The 18,841-nt window shown below is 37.5% G+C and overlaps 1 protein-coding gene across 15 annotated transcripts in view; it reads right to left on the bottom strand.

The window, feature by feature from the left end:
• SOX6 (SRY-box transcription factor 6) overlaps positions 1–18,841 on the bottom strand; it is a 380,820-nt gene that overhangs the window by 268,791 nt on the left and 93,188 nt on the right. For 3 of the 15 annotated variants that reach the window (XM_068685208.1, XM_068685209.1, XM_068685210.1), the window contains one exon: positions 5,013–5,134. The exons of the other annotated variants lie outside the window; for them this stretch is intronic. The gene's annotated coding sequence lies outside the window, so the exon portion shown is untranslated. The remainder of the gene's footprint in view (positions 1–5,012; positions 5,135–18,841) is intronic. 15 annotated transcript variants of the gene reach the window in all.

Raw genomic sequence — 18,841 nt, 5'->3', positions numbered from 1 at the left:
GGTCTACTAACAGAATTGCTTTCCTCATAAATTGTGCTACATTTGTTTTATTAAATAATACTGCAGTATTTTTATTTTTTCCCTTAGACAAAGGGACAGAATCACCTAAAGTTACTGCATAGCACAGAACAGACTTTGGCTATTTCCTTTTTTGTAAGAGAAGTCCTATAACAAATCCATTTTTACACAACTGTAGGTCTCTGCTCTCTCTACCGCTCTCTTTACTGTAAGAACTAATAAAGTTTGCTGTAAACTTCATCTGTTATGTGCTTTAGAATTTATGATAAAATGCTATAAAGTGTTGAAGCAAATTTATTTCATATTTATAGTTAATTTTATTCTGTGTGCGTTTGAAGGAAAACCTTTTAGGAACACCAATAATGTGAGAAAGCTACAACAACTAAATTTATTGTTAAGTATCACATCAGTGGTACTCCTGGGGGCTCCTCTTCATGGGAAGAAAGCTTAAACAACATTTTCTAACACGTTGGACTGCTTCCCAGAGATGTGATGGCCTACAGAGGCTGTACTGAACAAAGCAGGCTGGAATAGTAAGTCAGTAAACAAGCCTTTTCAGAGGATGGTCACAAATAAGTGCAACTTTGTTTAATAAAGGCAAATTATAGTTATCTTTTGTTCTTCAGACAGGGCATTATCTTCCTCTCCTATTTCACCTGACTAAGCTGGTGGTATCTCTTCCATCACCTGACTTCGTGGCTGGCTAGAAATAATGGGACGGAACAATCCTCCATTGTTCCAAGAGACAATGACCTTTCATGTCCTTGAAGCTTGCCATGACCTTTCATCTCTCCTAGCCTCCAATGGTCTCTCCTAACAACTAAAACTAGACTCAGGCTGAATTCCAGATTGTCATAAAAAGCCCTGTCCTTTCGAAACAAAACCAATTTTTACACCAAGGTGGAGGAGAAACACAGGTCCATTGTTCCCGCACAGATGGAAGTTAGAGTTACTAAGGCAACAGCTCTAATCCCCCTTTTTACCACCTTTTTCACATCGCTGGCCTATCAAGTGTGCTACCTTTTAACTCATAAGCTCAAAAGCTGGTAGTCTAACTGACTGCCCTAATTAGCTACGATTTTCACAGTACAGACAACATGATGAGCTAATCGAAATTTGCAAAATAATGACGTACCTCCAGCAAATATTCCTCCTCCTGAGGCCCAGTCTTAGAATAACAATAATGAGACCATTATTAGAGGAGGGCATTAAAATGCTGCACTGCTGCTAAACAGAGAACTTAATTGTTCTGGTCTTGTCCATTGAATCAACAACCTATTGTTGTGGACTTGAAAAATAAAGGACTGGAGAATGGGTGCCATAATGATTAGTCTGTGCTGCCATACCAGCACTCTGTAGAATTGTTTTCCTTTTGAAACTCTTGATGGACTAGTAGTTTTGTTTAAAAGTAATATAAAAGGCAATTGTCTGGATAAAAAGTCCTATTTATTGAAATCTTTAGAAGCAGTTGCATGGATTTGTTCATGACCCCCAGGACAAAAACATAGGGACCATAATAATGCTATTTGTAGAGACCACTGCTTGCAGTGACACGAGATAACACTGTCCTGTCTAGCTACTGTAAAAGGAAGGAAGGCATTTCCTTTGCAGACAGAAATAATGACAGAAGGTCAAATAGTGGACAGATCCAATTCATCCTTCAAAAAGGAAGAGGTTTTATTAAAAAAAAAAAAAAAAAAAAAAAAAAAAAAAAAAAAAAAAGACCTAGTATATTTGGTCACAGCTTAGAATTTGGGGTCTAGATCAAACTGATAAAGGTATGCCTAAATCAGCCACAATATGGGACTTTTTTGTTTGCTTAATGGCTTAGATATTAAGAATGACTGACTTTGTTTTTTCTTTGCATGTTCTATGGAATTATATCATAAACTTTGCCATTGGGAAACTGAATAACATACCTTGAGATGAAGCAACTCAACTGATGTAAATTGCAATTTACTTTTAGCTTTGGACAATCTTTATTTAAAATTGGGGCTGAGAAGAAAAGATACGTAAAATCTTTGGACTGTCTTTTTTTTTCTTTTTCCTATTTTTATTGATAAGAAGTGAAATGTATGGTTTGTCACAAATTGTTTAAGCTAAACATGATCTTAAGGGAAAAATAATCCTGCAAATCAAAAATCATAATTTTATTACATCAAATCGTTATTAAGTAATACTACATAAGCAGTAAAATATTTACATTTTGGAACAGAAAGTGAAATTGTGTCTTTTTTTTCTGTTTTTTTCTTTTTTTTTTTTTAAATAGTTAGCTCTCAATGAACCCTCCTACATACAGATTGCTCAGAAATAGGTTATGACTCTAGGTTAATATGAACAACCAGAAACAAGTGAATTAGGGCTTGAAAGAATGCCCACGGGAACTGTTATTTAATTCAAGGGGAAAAAGTTTAGAATTTACAATATATTGATAAGAATAAGAAAAAATCAAATCAAAATCGGAACAAAAGTAAAAAGGGAAGAAAAAAACAAAGGGAGAAAACAAAGTTAAAGGTTAACCCACAAGGAATTTTCAGCAGTCCTTAGAACTGCTCATGTAATGAAGAGTTGTCTTGCATGCACTCACAGAACACATTTTCTTTAAACTCAGGGTCTTTTCTTTTGTAAATTGAAAAATGCCTAATATAAAGAAGTATTAAATTGTAAATAAGACCTCTTGCTTCATTCAATCCATGCTTTGCTTCATTTATCTTCATCTTGTTAGGCTAAATTAATTAACAATCTCTGTGTTGCACACTTTCTCTTTTCATTACATCAGATAATGGCCTGGATATGGGAGAAAACCCTCACCACAGGGATCTTGAAATGCTACCTTGAGGAAGAGTCTGTTACATATGTATTGCTTTAGCAATATTAACTAGCTAGATGTTACAACATTTATTAAACGGGTTCCTCATTGCTTTAAAATAACGATTCTGATTTTGTGAGAAATAAAAAACATTTTTAAAAACTCAGAGGCTTGCAATAGATCGTGCTATAATTTGGGAGCCACAAGTCACTAAAAAAAAAAAAGAAAAGTACATAAATTCATAAATAGTTTTACTCGGTGCTTTCTTTAATGTGAAAACCTGCACTTGACTACAATTTCTGGCCAACTGTGTATACAGTCTCAAATACATTAAAGTGTCAAATTACTCAAACCATGTTGCTGTGCCATTTGTCTGTGAATGTTTGGTACGTAATTAATTGGATGGCTAGAATGGTTTCATTCGTAAATCTGGGTATTTTAATACTGTAATGGGAAGCAATGTGCTAAACTATTAGGCAAGTTTTCTTCCTTTAACCTACATTATAGCATCTAGAGCAAAAGGACAAAACAGTAAAGCCTTTTTTAATCTCACCCTGATCAAACAGCCCTCTTTCTCCAATCACAGCTTTGTGCGTGATATCTTTCTGCTAGTGTTTCTTATTTAATTAAAACAGACACTGACAGAAGGACATGGATTAGGACTGTAATGATGCATTTACTTAGATTAATCGGAGGCTCCTTTTGGAGTAATGGCTTAAACAAAGAACAAAAGGAAATTGTTATGAAACAGCCTTTTATCCCACGCAAAGGTCACATTATGAGGTTTTTAATTTTGTCAGCCTCTGTTATATTGGGCCTTGCTACTGGAACACGAGAAGTGCTTCTCTCTCCTTCTCCCCCGAGCCAAGCCAGTTATTATAATACAGCCATTAATGCTGCAAATTAAAATGTCTGATTTTAAAACAGGTTGCTTAGCTTTCAAAGCCCTCTAATTAGCATGTTGTGCATTGTTGTGAAGGAAAGAAACCTAAAATGCTAATGACCTGCTGCCAGGTGACCACACTGCTGTGCAAAATAATACAGACCCTTTCAAGTAGTAGTAGTAGTAATAATAATAATAATGCCCAGCTCTTATGAATTACCCAACTCCAGGTCTGCTCTGCACCACATGTGCTTAAAGAAACAAGTACGCATCCAGCCAAAGATCAGAGTTCAGCAGTCAGCACAAGAGATTGTTGTATGTTAACTGGACAGAAGTCTGCGCCCATTCAGGCACCATAAGGGAAGAGAAAAACATCTGAAACTGCCAAGGGCCAGGTGATACTTGGACCAGGCGCAGAGAGAGCACGGAATGGAAAATTCTTACACTCTCAGACAGAAATGACAGATGCATTTCTGGAAAAGTCAAGAAGCCAGACCCAACTTGCTGCTTTTGTGCTTTGTTTTCAAAAGGCAACACATTAAAAAACAAACACAAAAACAACAAAAAGACAGATACAGTTTCATCCCTTCCCAGTTTGCTATTTATTGTAAGAATTCATTGGACAAAAAATCAAGCTAGAACTGCAAAATATCAAATGTTTTCTGCAAACCTTGGAATATTTTCTCTGAAATATGTTACAGGAGAATGTCTGACAATGCAAACTGAGAGTAGGAAGAAGCCTCGTAGTACTTGATTTTATTTTTGAATCCTTGAGTTTTAGCAAACTTACACATTTCACACTAAATTTTAAAGAAAAGAACTCTCATCATGCAGTGACAAAATGTGTCACGACTTCATGAAATCGTAGCTGCAAAAATATTTATTTGGTCTTCTGCACCACATAAGCTGAGCACAGAACCAACCTTTCTCCGGTCACAGAGACCACCTCTCTGGCAAGCCGAAATGTCACACAGAACCTAGAGATACAAAACATGATACCGGCAACGAAGCCAAGCCTTGCTGACAGTGCCAATGCTGGGTCCAAACAGCAGCAGCAGTGGCTGCTGTCCGGCACCACAGAGAATAACTTCCTGAAAAGCCCTGAATGATTAGCTGGGCAGCCAGGATTAACCCCACTTGACCTGTTTTTTCGTTTGATTGGCTTTTTTTTTTTTCTTTTTTAACCAACAGTTGGTTTTGGTTTTTTGTATTTAAAAAAAAAAAAAAAAAAAAAAAAAGCTTTCTCTGTGTAACTTGCCGACATTGCTATAAGGATCCCGGTCCAACTGCCTCCAAACATACCAGCACAGCGTGACAGCGTTCTTCTGAGGTCACTGGAGTAGGAAGTTGGACGAGATGTTGAGAAGCTGAGCTGGCCTTGATGCCTGTTCATTCGCAGAAGTCTCCCACATTTCAAGTGATCCCTAACTGACCGGCAAGAGACAAAAATGGCTGTAGAAGGGATTTCCAGTCATTTTTGTCCCTTATTACATTCTGTTGTACTTAAAGGCCCGTCGGTCCAGAGGCAAGGTACTGTGGGATTTCAACTTCCAACGGCCACAAAAGCAGAGCCTAACAGAAACCACAGCTCACTTCTTCTCCAGATAAATCGCAAAACAGCCAGGTTATCAAATAAAATATATACAGATGACCATGGGTGTGGTTTCATCTCAAACCCATGCATCAACACACTACTACTGTTCTCTATTTCACACAGCACAGGCCAGCTTCTGCCACTTCTTTGCCACTACGCTCCCTCAGAGTATAGTCCCAATCCTGGGGGTGGAGGGGTGGGAACTCGCCCTTAAAAATATTAACACAATAACATGTAAGTCACTGAAATGACCTACGTCAAAAAGGAAAATATGCTTCAGTGCAAAAACAGTAATTTCAGCTGAGAATTTCAACTCAAGCACTTCGGCTGTTTAAAAGGTGGCAAATGAATTCTGGTAAACAAAATGTTAATAAAATTAACTACATGGTGGTACTCTACCTGTTTGAAAATATGCTGAACTTCACAACAGTGTCCTGCAACCCAGAGATATCACTGCCATTAGCTACTGCCACTCTTTATTTAAATTTAACTGCCGGGCTGCCAACATAACCAAATCTTGAGATAAGAGACCTGTTTCCACAGACACATGCATCATCCACTAGTGTTCTTTGGCTGCCTCTTCGCTGTTATTTTTTCTTGACTAAAACCACCTCTGCGACAGAAAACACACTGCTAAGTTTATTTAGAAAACAAATGCAGTAGCTTCTAAGGAAAAACAGACTTTGTGCGAAGTGATAGGTGGCTCCATCCTGTAAAACTCACAGCCAGGAAATTCCCTTTATTTTCATTTGTGGCTGTAAACATACTGTGTTTGTAGAATTCATCATAACAAAGTATTTGAAAGGCGTCTTGTGACAGCTACCATATTGATATTCACCATGCAAATCCACCGTTCCCCAAAAGTTCTGTTTGTTCCTTAAAATGTACGGCATATGCTATGGCTCTTTTAGTGAACAAGTAATAAAATCCGCATTAGTATCCTACACAGAACATGAATTCATGCTTTAAGATCAGAGCTGCTTAGATAGCAAATTATCTGCATCATTTCACATTTACCAGCTGGAGAGCTGTCCAGGTACAGCCCGTGTACAGGCAGCATTAGAACAATCAGCACCTACACAAATGCAGCACTTTGCATTCTGTGGATTTTGCTGAATAGAACATAGAAATATGTGTCAAAGAACATCAGTAATCCAGTAATCTGAGACTTCAGGGTAGGAGTCAGACAAGACTTGGGCTGGCAGAGCAGCAACTAGTGGCATGGCACAGTGGAAATCCTAGCAAAGCAGTAATCATGCCAGTGTGGTGCAGAATAAGACATTGATTGGGCTTTCATACATGTACATTAGGAGTTCAATTGGGCCCATCAACATACGTCTCAAAGTAACTCCAGTGCTCTGTTATGCTGATCTCAGAAACTCTGGGATCAGAGTTTTCACAGCATAAAAGACAATTTACTGTTTCACCTGTCTGAACATAGTTCTGAGGCACACAAGCAAAGGTCACAATATGCTCTGCACTGACTGGAAGCAGAATAAAATGCATTTCTAGGAAAAAAAAAAATCAGCTCATTGAGATTTTGTGCATAACAATGTAAGTAGTTTTAACACAAAGAAGAAAAAGAGTTGGATCCTTCTAAAAATGCTTTTCACTCAAGTTGCCCAACAGATTAATCACTATACACATATGTGTGTATATACACACATATATAATAGAACCCATATAGCATGGCACTATGTATATAATGGAACCCATATAACAGTCATATAATGAAACCCAATCTTGTTCTTCAAATTACCAGCTTGTACCCCCCATCATGACCAGGGATTATACAAAACAGCAATTTTCTCTATCATCATATACTGTGAAACAGGAGTAGCGCTCATCTCTAAGCACCAGTAACAGCTCTTTGGTTTGTCCCATTATGCGCAACCTCTCTTTTTTTTTTTTTTTCCATGTACCCTTCTCTACAGGTTCTCTGCCTCCTATTCCACCTGGTCAGTCCCTAGTGTATGTACAGCTTTGTGCATCTGTCAGATAAGAGAAAGCAGAGCTGTCTGCTCTTCGGGTTTCCAGAATGCTGCGTTTGGGTCATACAAAGTAGCTTTTGTCAGCCCTAGGAACTACAGCAGCAAGCAACTTACATATTTGATTTAAAGTCACTTATCAGATTACCATATTCACCACCAGAAATTCTTATTACAATTTAAACCTTACTGCAATCCTAGATACTCCATCTCATTCCAAAACTTCATTCCCATCTGGTTTCTGATATAATGTACAAAACAGCATGCAATATCTTTTACATTTCTTACTTGGTTTTGGAACCATTGCCGCTACGAACATACCAATGAACTTTTGAACTAACGCCCTAAACTCTCTTCCCAATTGTAGTCTTCCTATTTTTGTGTTTGCTAATTTTTTCATTCATTAAAATAAACTAAACAAATAAATCACACAAGCAGTCAGCTCCAACTCTTCTGGCTGCTACCATTTAATTTCAATAAATGGTAGGGCTATTGTATTCCAAGCTGTTTCCTGCAAGAAAATACTGGTTTATGCAATTCACAACTGAATTTACAGGGAGGGGCAGAAATTAAGTTGATAAACTATTTCATATTATAAAGAATAGCAATGTTACCCATACACTTTCATATGCAGATGATACACTCAATGAACATTTCAAAAAACATTGTTGCATGCTAGCACACCTAAGTAGCCTGCACAAATTATGGAAAACTATCCATATGCAAACTTGCCTTTAGTATCAGTTCAGAAACGCAGGCTAAGCTTAAGGGGAAACTTGGCCAAATGTAACTGTTACGGGTTTTAAGTTTGGTGGTGGACACAACATGACCTAGCCGATACAGGGCACGTGCATATACACGTATAATTATGTAGTTTCACAGTCCCATACAAAAGATAGCCATGGGTCTTCTCAGAAGACAATTCACGAGGCACCTTGAAGCATTTAACAATTTTCCTACTAGTCGAAACCTCTCAATCAGCGTTGCCTAAGAAGGAGGCATACAGAACAATAAAGACTATTTTTGACTCTGTACCTGGCATGCCAATTACCTTTTTATGCCTTGGTTTACCCATGTGTAAAACAGGAGAAACAATACCTGTATAAATCACCTTTCTAAACTGCTTTAAGATTTCCTGATAAAATGAGGCATACGAGGGAAAATGAATTGCTAAGCAGTCTGAAACAGGTACCACTTAAAAAAAAAAAAAAAAAAAAAAAAAAAAGGAACAGTTCTTACAGTTCTTGTTTCTTTTTCTTTTCTCTACTGTTAAAGTTTTCAATATGCAGTCAACCTGTCCTAAAATTGCAATGTTTTATTATAATGTGGATCAGAACAGACAAATTAATCAGGTCAGAACAGTGAGTGCACTGTGTTTACATGCTATATCCTGTACGTTATCTTTCCTAGGTCCAGACTGAAATCCAGCTCCAGCTGCAACAGCTTTCAGACTGACAGATCTCTCTGGAGCTGTGCCACACGGTGTTTCAGACCTGGAAGGTGCTGCAAGCGTGCGCTTCCATTATGCTGCTTAGACCTGCAGACATCCGATGTATGCAGTCATTTGGGCAGTCAAATTATCAGGACTTTAAGTGTTTCCTTTCTAAACAGTGGAATTACAACACATAACCTCCTAGAAGGGAATACTGGTAAATACGGTACGAAGACTCCTTTACAGTCCACTCTCAAAGAGTTCAGGTTAATAGATTTTGAAAATGTATCATTGCCGACATATACTAATATTTTGGGGTATATCTAAACTTTTTCAAAATTTCCACTGCTGTCACACCCAGAAACTCTTTCATACTAAAAGAAACCAAAGCAGTTTAGCAAGCAGAGTAATTCAATGTTTTTAAACATTCTTGTAATCGTTCAGTGTTTCACCAAGCAGTAAGTCACATACACAGAGCACAAGATTCCTTCGTATGGCTATGAAGTTTAGCTGACAATCACAGAGAATGAGCTGTACAATGTATTTGATCTTTGACATTTGTGAAAAATATGATTATTCCACATGGACTTTGAAAACACGGGTTTTCCAATTTTGCGTACATAGATATGTTTCTAATGCCTGCACATATACGTGCATATTATACACTTGCATTTAAGCAAAATCATTAGGGTCTGTTCTCAGCTTTTTCTTCAAAGCCAAGTAGTTAGAGCAGATGGAAACACGCAGCCATTTCTCAGCTCTGGTGTCTGAAAGAGGACACCACAAGGCACAGGACTAGCAGGTGCCTTAGGAAGCAGATGCCTCAGCACCAGAGGAGGGAGCAGCACTCAGGAGGAGAAGGAGAGAGGCGACAGCCTGGGAGAGCTCAAGGACTCCCTACCAAACCCCAGGAACTTCCTGCTAACATCTGCACTTGACAGGAAACACTGGTGAACGGTTCCTTGAGATGGACTAGTACAGATTAGAAAAGGGTTGTGAGAAACCAAAGAGTTAAAAACATAAGTTTATATAGAAGTTTAAGATAATCACAGAGAAAGTGATTATCTTAAATCCTAGACAGAGGTTGTTTTGCTTTATTTTTGCCCTCAAGCCTGCACCTTTTGTCGTAATGAAATGCATACCCAGCCCTCACTTGGTAAAATATTTGTGTTGCCATGCAGTTAAACAAATGTTTTTTTCATTTTCTTTTAAAATCGCCTCCCACCCGTTTCCCTAAACAGTGGCCATCAGTCCAGTTGGACAGCGTGTGCAAGCTGCCCAGTTAAGTCTTCTCCTGCCCTCATTAAAAGGATCCCTTTCTTGTTTCATCAGACAGAACATGATAGGAGATGATAGGACTTTAAAAATAATGGAGGGAATCTGAAAGGAATTCTGATTCCACAATAGCCCCGCATTCCACTGTGACTCACAGCACATGACTGGCATTCGGCGTGATAGCTATAGCACCGAAAGTGCAGGAGATCAAGGAGATTCTTATTTTTTTCACACACATATTCATGATTCCATTGTGTTCTTCTCCCTCTAATTTTCTTCCTCCTGATTCTTTGTAAGAAATATGAAGAACTCGCAAGTATGATTATCAAATTTATGGTGTATACTTGCTACATCTCACATTACAGTCTCACAGTTGTTTGCCCTGCAGTCTGAAAGATTTGCATAGTGTTTAAATGGGAGAGACCTATACAAACTATAGTTAAAATATTATTACATTTATATGTTTTTCTATATGAACTAGTAAAAAAAATAATTTTTTATTCTACTGTAGGGCAACATTTTACTACAATTAAATGAAAAGGCTTAGCTCTGTTACTTCTTTGAAAAGAATCATGACCAAAAAGAGACAATTTTAGAAGCATGACTGGAAGATGATAAAGAAATTCTATTTCCATATGAGGTAATATCACAACTAAATACATCTTGTTGATATTTAAAACCTGAATGTCTTCTCTTTTATAATTCTTTCATATGCGTGCAGAATTTATGCAAGAGGCTTGCGAGAGAAAAGAATAAAGTGCTTGCCTTCAATCCCAAGGGTTTTTCCTGCTGTTGTGTAGCTTTTGTTATTTTTTGTTTGTTTGTTTGTTTAAATCGTTATCTTTTCCCTTCCCACCTCTGGTGACCATTGCTGCAGCACCACAGCTCCCTGAAGCCAAAACAAGTGCTGCTTTTCTGATTTAAGAACCAGGGGCACTGGACTGGGGGAGAAGCTTAAGCTTCCATTTCTTCTGAATCTCAGAGTCACCCCTTAATGAAGTATATGACACAGCAACCTAGACATTATGACAAATTACAAGAAAAGCTGCTGCAATTAGGATTACAGTTTATCTAATGTTTTAGAAGCAATGCAATGTTTTATCACGGTGAGAGGAAAAACTCTTGAAATCATGTTTTACATTAAATATTTGTTATAGAGTATGCCTAACTTATACATTTTTTTCTGTTACAGAGCCCAACATCAATTCTTATGCACCTGACAGTATTCTTCCCAGGGAGAACTGTCACCTAAGAGGAGAGGATCTCTCTCTTATAGGAAATCCAGCACACGTTACGCACAGACAGACAAAAGGACAGATGGAAAGAAGGAAGGAAGGAGGGTAAATATCAACGAGTAAAAGAACAGAAGATTACTTTGGCAGTTGTGCAACAGACACAGAAAGAGAATTTAAAAGGAAACTATTTCTTCCTCCTCATGCAGTGCAGAGCACACCTTTTATTATAGTGAGCATTCACTTAATTTTCCAAGACTCAGCCTGAGACAACAGAAGCTGACGACAAGCTCTATAGCAGTCTAAAATTAGTATTAAAAAAAAAAAGTCTTTTTATTCTCATAAAATTTGTACATTAAAACTGACATTTTAAAAGGTTACTTCTGTAGAGAAGAACTAGCAGCTATCAAAACCTAAAAACACCAATCAAACGGAAACGTGTTTCAAACTGAACTTAGCACAGACAGCGTGCTACACAGAGCGGAAGAAAGCTTTGAGAAAAACTTATAAATTCAGTGAATCTTTAAGTTAAAGTACTATTGCATCAAAGCAGAAGTTTAGATATATTACTGCCAGCTGCCAGTCTGCATTATTCTTTGTTGCAATCCATCTTAAGTGGATTTCCTACCACTTTGAACAAACTATCAATTCCAATTGAGCAGGTTTGCGATATGGCCAGAGCAAAGCTCCCTTTTAAACTTAGCCTGTTTTATTTTTCTGCCTTACTGTAAAATACACTTTATTCCATATGGATTTGTATACACTTTAGGGTGAGGAAAATGCAACTACTCATTAGCGCAAGTGTATTAAAATTACATTTACCCCAGTCCTTTCTACGTGAGTTTGTTTTATCTGTTCTCTTCAGCTGTAAGCAGAAGAGACAAGCTAGTCCAAGGACATAATGTCTTTCAGGCTCTATAGCACTTAGCAGGTTACAGGGCCTCCAAGGCCTAACAGATTTAACCAAGACTTTTCACACAATCAGGTAAAGAAAGCCAGGCCAGTCAGCAGATGTCCCATTCAGATAACAAAGAGAATATTTTAGTGACAATGTGAGAAAACAACAGTAAAAATGGTAAAAAACCCACTGAACCGTAGCTCTCTTTTTTTTTTCTTCAGTAAGAACCATCAACTGGAGCTTGCCTGTGACATTCACTCCAGTCTTCAGCACAAAGAAAGTCAGTCAGAGAAGCTTTGTCATCAGAGACCCAAATAAACTATAGTCAGAAATTACTACATCAGTGCTAGAGAATCCGCTGTGTCTTAATTTCCTCTATGGACTTAGGATGAATTCACTGATGATCTGTTAAAACACCAGGCTTATAGATGAAAGATTCTTGGTGTGTGTCATCATTACATTGATCTATAACAAAAGATTTCTGCATTTGGACCTTCAGTTTCACCTCACCACAATGCCAGTATTTCATGTACTCAAGTCCAAGTTAGCAATATTAGAAGTTGCAAAGAAGAACTGGCTATTAGTATCTGACATGGCTGCAGTCAGTTGCAAACCAGCGAAGAGGTACAGTGTGAACAAAGCCAGTTTGGGCATTTGTTAAGGTCACTTCAGTTCCTCAAGTGGCTCTTCTTAGAGTCCATTACCTCAGCTAAATATGCTCAGCAAGCCATAATAATGATGGAGATAACCCATCTGAAGGAACCAATTTGGGGTGTGGTTTTGAATTTGAATCGGGGAAAAGATGACTACACACCCCATGCTCTTGCTCTTCTCTAGGGCCAAGTTTAAATAAAGAAGAATAGTTTTCAGTTATCTTGGACCGCATTTCAATGGCAAGGGAACTGTGAATGAAAGAAGTTTACAAAGAAGACTGTTAAACATTAAAGTATAGTATAATCACTGTATGAATTAGTCATAGCCAGTTTAGACACTGTCCAACCCACTTTCCAACCATCTGCAACAAATGTGCTCCATTAAAACAGAACCATATGGAAAACAAGCTAGCAATTAACACAGCTTCTATGCATACCTCTAATACAGCACAGATTTCAAACTTTGAGTGAAACTGACTGCTGAATTACTTCCATATTGCTGCTGTTTAGACCTTGGCAACACATATTTATCCTCACTCACTACAGTATGTCATCCCCAGATACTGCTATATCATCAAAATAAGCATGAAAAAACCACCCACAACTGAGCCACTCATTGTGGTTTATAGCCTCTGTTAATAAAATATTTGCAGATCAAAGTATAACAGACTTTTTCAAAGCTGTGTAATATGTTACTTACCAGTCAGTATCAAAACTAATAGCTAATGCAGGGCAAATCGATTAATTTAATTGCTAATTGGTAACGTCTTGTACTGTGAAACAAAACTGCTTCAGGACTGAGTAGCTTTCTGCTCTCCCAGATTACCTGAAGGGCTAGAGATGCAGCACTTAACATTGCTACCACTTCCCAATAAAAATTCAAAGCCCTTCAAAATACTCATGGACCGTAATATGTCGGTTATTCTGTCTTTAACAACATAAGGAAACTAGAATACTTCATAATCATACATGTGTGCTAGATCCAGAAGATGTAAGTAAGAAGATACAACTATAACCAAAATGTTTTTTCCTTATCCAAAGTAAAATGAGATGCCCAGTATATCCTGTGTCTTCTCTTCTATCCAGTCCATTAAAGCTCATCAGCATCTCTCTTTAATTCAACCTATGGGCACCCGTGTTCTTACACTCAACAGCTCAGCCCATGAGGTTTGACCAGGGTGGTGCAGCCTCAGAGAGTCACATAGGTTGGCAGGGACCTCTGGAGGTCATTGATTCCTATGTCCTGCTGAAAGCGACTCAGGTCACTCAGGGACTTGTTCTATCAAGTTTGGAATTTCTTCACGGAGGACAAAATGGAAAAAAAAAAAAAAAGTACTAGGAAAAAAAAAGCATACCTCAACGGTGAAAAATATTCTGATTATTTAAAATGACATTTCCAATGCCAATTCTGTTGCTTTAAGTCATGTAACAGTCAAATTGGGGAAATTTATCCTTTTTTTTCTCAATAACTGGTATTCAGATGATTAAAAAAAGAACATCATAAAGCAAAATCATTCCAGTTCACCCAAGCTCCTGTATTTCTTCTGTCAGACAGAGGAAGTGGAAAAAAAAAAATACAAACATGACTTTGCTACAGACAACTGAATTTTCCAAAGTGGAGCTGTGCAGGAAGTTCATTCCATGATATATTACGTCAACGCCTACACAATTTCAAAAGCACTCAAGTTTTTGAGGCATCCTTTCATGACTCTAGATCATCCATGGGCCACACAGTTCCCAAAGACCAGCAAGAAAGCATGAAACTAAGAAAAAAAGAAAAAAAAAAAAAAAGCTCCGCATTTCTTCCTGGGTGCTTTTCACACCTTCAAAGGTTTCGATACTGACAGTATTAATAAAGCCCTATGGCAGTAATACACTGTCCAAGCTTAATACGCTGATGAAATAATATAGCCATATGTCTATGTTTTATCCTTAGAACTGGCAATTATAATAGTTATATAGAAGACCATATGATGTTTAGTAGTGGATTTTAAGTACCAGCATTTCAAGTCATGTAACTATAATCCAATTTTCATTTCTTCAAAAAGGGAAGTTCTAGAAAACCTTGTCCTGAAGAAGGCCTTGCATGTGACACACCCACAGGCTTATGCACATTGACAGAAGCAAATGAACATAAACATGCGTCATTTAAAAATTCATGGTTTGGGGAGACATTATCAGCAATGCTTGAATGCCTAATACAAACAATAATTCATTTTATCTTAAAAATATGCCCATAGCAGTGACAAAAGAGCTAAAGCAATCTTAAATGGGATTCTGATTAATGACATTTTGGTTTAATATGAAGAAGGTTCCAGTGACAGTCATATTAAAAGCCAGTTTGCAAATATGACTTCAAATAAACCATACGCTTGTATCGCACACTGGCCTTCTGCCACTACATATATTTTCTACGTTTATTAGGTAAATGATATATTGGCAGAAAGTCCAAAAATATTCAAATGGTATTAGGACTACAAAAAATGCCATGCTTTGGAATTAGCACCTAAACCTCCTGCATCCCCCATAAATTCTGACTAATTAAATTCCTACTACGTTATTCCTCTTGTTTTCTTCACAGCTGTTTTATATATTTTCACCTGTTTCACTTCCTTTTTTGTTCAAGTAACAAAAAAAGCTTAACCTTCCTTGATTGACAGAAAGGAATAACAATATTTAATTAACATCACTTCATATGTGACAAATCTTAAAACTCAGCTCAGTCAATAAGGCTCTATGAAAGTATTCCCCCAACATTTTAAAAGCTTTTTAAGAAAGCTCAGAACACTGTGTTCTTAATTCAAAAGCACATGCCGAGTTAATTATGGTCTTATGCTTTGACCAAAAGTAGGATTTGTGGGATTTTCTTTTTCTTAAGTCAAAGGATTCAAAAGTAATTTATGAATGATACTGAAATAATGCACGAATTAGCTGCTAACATGCTGTTAGTTTCAAGTGTTAATTTTTTTTTTAATGTACTGGGAGGGTCAGCATTAAAGTCATGCTGACTTGAAACTCTATTTATAAAAAATAAAATTAAAAAAAAAAAAAAAAACTATGTTAACCAAACAATCATGCTATTTTACAGCCCTTCTACTTGCTTTTAGATTGTAGCTCCTGACCAGGTGACTTGTTTGCAAGATTTCAGCACACTTTCTGCCACAGGAAACACAGGCGTTCCTACAGCTAAACAGATCCTGAACCGGTATCGGATATGTTCTCCCCAGTTACCATTTCTTTATGCACATGTGTTTAACTCATGCTCCCCTGTCTGTGTGGGCGGTGGTCCTGTAGGTGTATACTATTCACATTCCCATACCTTTCTGGGTGCCTGGTTAGGCAGCTGAATTTCCCCAGGACCTAGTCAGCACTAGCACAGTTTTGGAGGGGTCACAAACAGTTCAAGGCGCATGCCCTGGTGCATGTGGACATAGTGAATGGCCACAATTGGCAATGTTTTTCAGAAGTATTGCTATCAAGTTCTCATCTGGATTTTAAAGAGCATCCAATTTCCTCTAGATTATTTATTTTAAATGCGATTTCAGACACTAACTCATGTGGGACCATACGATAGCAGACAAGCAGAAAGGGTGCACAGGCTGACACAGCAGCAGTGTAACGAAGGAAGAGCCAGGACATTTTTCTCCCCTTCCTCTTCCTCTAGGATATCTTCAACTCACAGACAGCATGCTGAGCCTGGCAGGGGCCATGGAAGTCATGCTGCAAGGCCTTCCCCAGCTCCAGATGAGAGCTCAACTGGTCCTAGTCTGGTTCAGGACTTATTCCTTGAATTTCTTCTGCTATGCTAACAGTTTTCTTTAGTAACTTCTGTTTCTACCATTAACAATAAACACTAATAACCATAAGCATTAGTCCAATGCATTCTGAAAATCATTTCTGGTAGGATAATTTTAATGCCCTATAAAATTATTTCGTCAAGATGAAGTTCTCTAAGAAGAGGAGGAATCAGATGTTCTCTGAGAAGAAGGTATGCAGAATATTCACATGCGTAGGGTTTTGCCATAAGATTACAAACCCTTGCCTAACACTTTTCCATGCATTCTACCTACTTTACATCTCTTGCCAAGGAAACTGAAGAAACTGCATGTGACTGTTTAGCTATTATTTGGTGGTTGGGAGGGAGATGCTGTTTTTAAGTCAATCAGTGCAAAATATGAAGTCACTTCTGCATTATCCACTCACCAAGTAAATACAATATAAAACTAATGTATTCTACAGCTTCTATTTATACCGTATAATTTCATAGATTTTGAGAATATCTTCAGCATATCTAATCATCAGTAAGGTCAGTGTAGCCAGTGGCATGCATCTAATATTGAATTCTTTGCTAAAATAATGCAAAAACAAACAAGCAACAAAATCCAATCATTATACAGAATTAAGGAAAAGGCCACGTGTGTTCAGACTCACAGAAATCTAAGTCTGACAGACTCAGCAACCAAAAGGTAGTAACACAGAAGCGGCATAATTTTAGCAGCAGGCGAGTTCAGGCCATTGAGTGTGCACAGGGAGAAGTGGCACTTGGTGACAAGAGGTTCCAGTGAGGGCAGCAGAAGTCAGGCTGGCCGGTACAGGGGCCAAGGAAAGGAGGGACCTCGAGCTCCCCATAGTGAAGACAGGTGTTAGCCAGGGAAACGTAATAAGAAAGCAAAACCATCAACTTCTATATATCGCTGCAAGAGAAAGAGCAGATGAGACCCAGCAACATGTCCAGGAGTAAATAATCTTTCTACCTTTTTGATTTTAACATTGTATAAAAAAATACTTTTATATAAAAAATGTGCAAAACAATATTTTTCCACAGAATAAAATGCCAGTATGATTAAATATTACTTCTGGTTTTTCAAAATCTGGAATGACTTGAGTGATACGGACAATGATAGTTACTTTAAGAAAAAAATCTAATTACTGTCTAAAAAGCCAAATTGTTTTCTATTTAATTTCTTCTGCATTTTAGTTTCGTTATTTGCAATATCTGCCAATGCAATGTAGGGGTGAGTTTGGGACTAAGAGTAGATTTAGAATTGGTAACTGTATTACAAATTTTTACATATTTTTGAAAAAAAAAAAAAAAGAATCACAAATTCTGTCTTCTGCTTGAGATGTCTGAAAGCACAAGTTGCATTTTTTGTCCAATTTTAAATCCCTCATTTTAATGTTTTAGATCTTCTTAAGAAATGAACCAAATAGATTACAAGTACAGCGTAGATATAGACTTATACGAGAGAAAGAACAAAATTTAAGAATGAAAAGAAGAAAAAAAGAATGAGAATATACTTATCACATCTTAGAATGTATCAGTTTTAATTCTGACATCCCTGTACTAGTGTTCCTAAAAATGTATACAAAGCATATTTATAAACTTATACCATCAAAAGCATTAATCATTAAGAGAATATCAGCAGACCTTTGAGCATTTTTTCCTCAAGTATCTAGAAGAGAGAGACTGTCAGTAGTCCTAAAATATCTGTGATTGTGACCCCCCTCTTCTTTCAGCCAATTATCTCAGTCTTATGCTTGAATAGATGAAGGAGAAAAAGGCTTATTGGTTATTCAGTCAGTGATGTGTCTTGGATAAACAGAAAAAAGGTTTGCCACAGAAAATATCTACAATGAACTCAAGATAATTAGAGATGGGGAAAAAAAGTGACAAACAACTCTTCATTCATCTGCTACAAAAGTTACTGTATTTCTAGCCCAGAAAAAAAAAAAAAAAAAAAAAAAAAAACAATTATTCAGACCTTGCCTCCTCCATTTCCTACATTGCTTCCTCTTTCTGACGAACAAGAGACCTTTTAACACAGATGTGGTAGTCTTGCTTTCCTCTCTGTTTTCTGCCCATAAATTTATTGCTCACGCCAGGCTGATAGCCTCAGAAACTGAAAGGGCTCCATTTACCCACAGAGAGGATGCTCCATGGGCCACACAGGCCTCTTCACCTTACCCCACCAACCTGCTGCAAACCTGGCCGAAAAGGAGCGAACGACAGGCATGGGGAGATGGATCAAGTGCCATTTCCATTGCAAGCCTGATACGCT

This window comes from Anas acuta, chromosome 5 (genome assembly GCF_963932015.1).
Source record: "Anas acuta chromosome 5, bAnaAcu1.1, whole genome shotgun sequence".
In the NCBI taxonomy this organism is placed as follows: domain Eukaryota; kingdom Metazoa; phylum Chordata; class Aves; order Anseriformes; family Anatidae; genus Anas; species Anas acuta.
The sequence above is the reverse complement of the archived record's forward strand: the minus strand, read 5'-3'. Positions and strand labels throughout refer to the sequence as shown.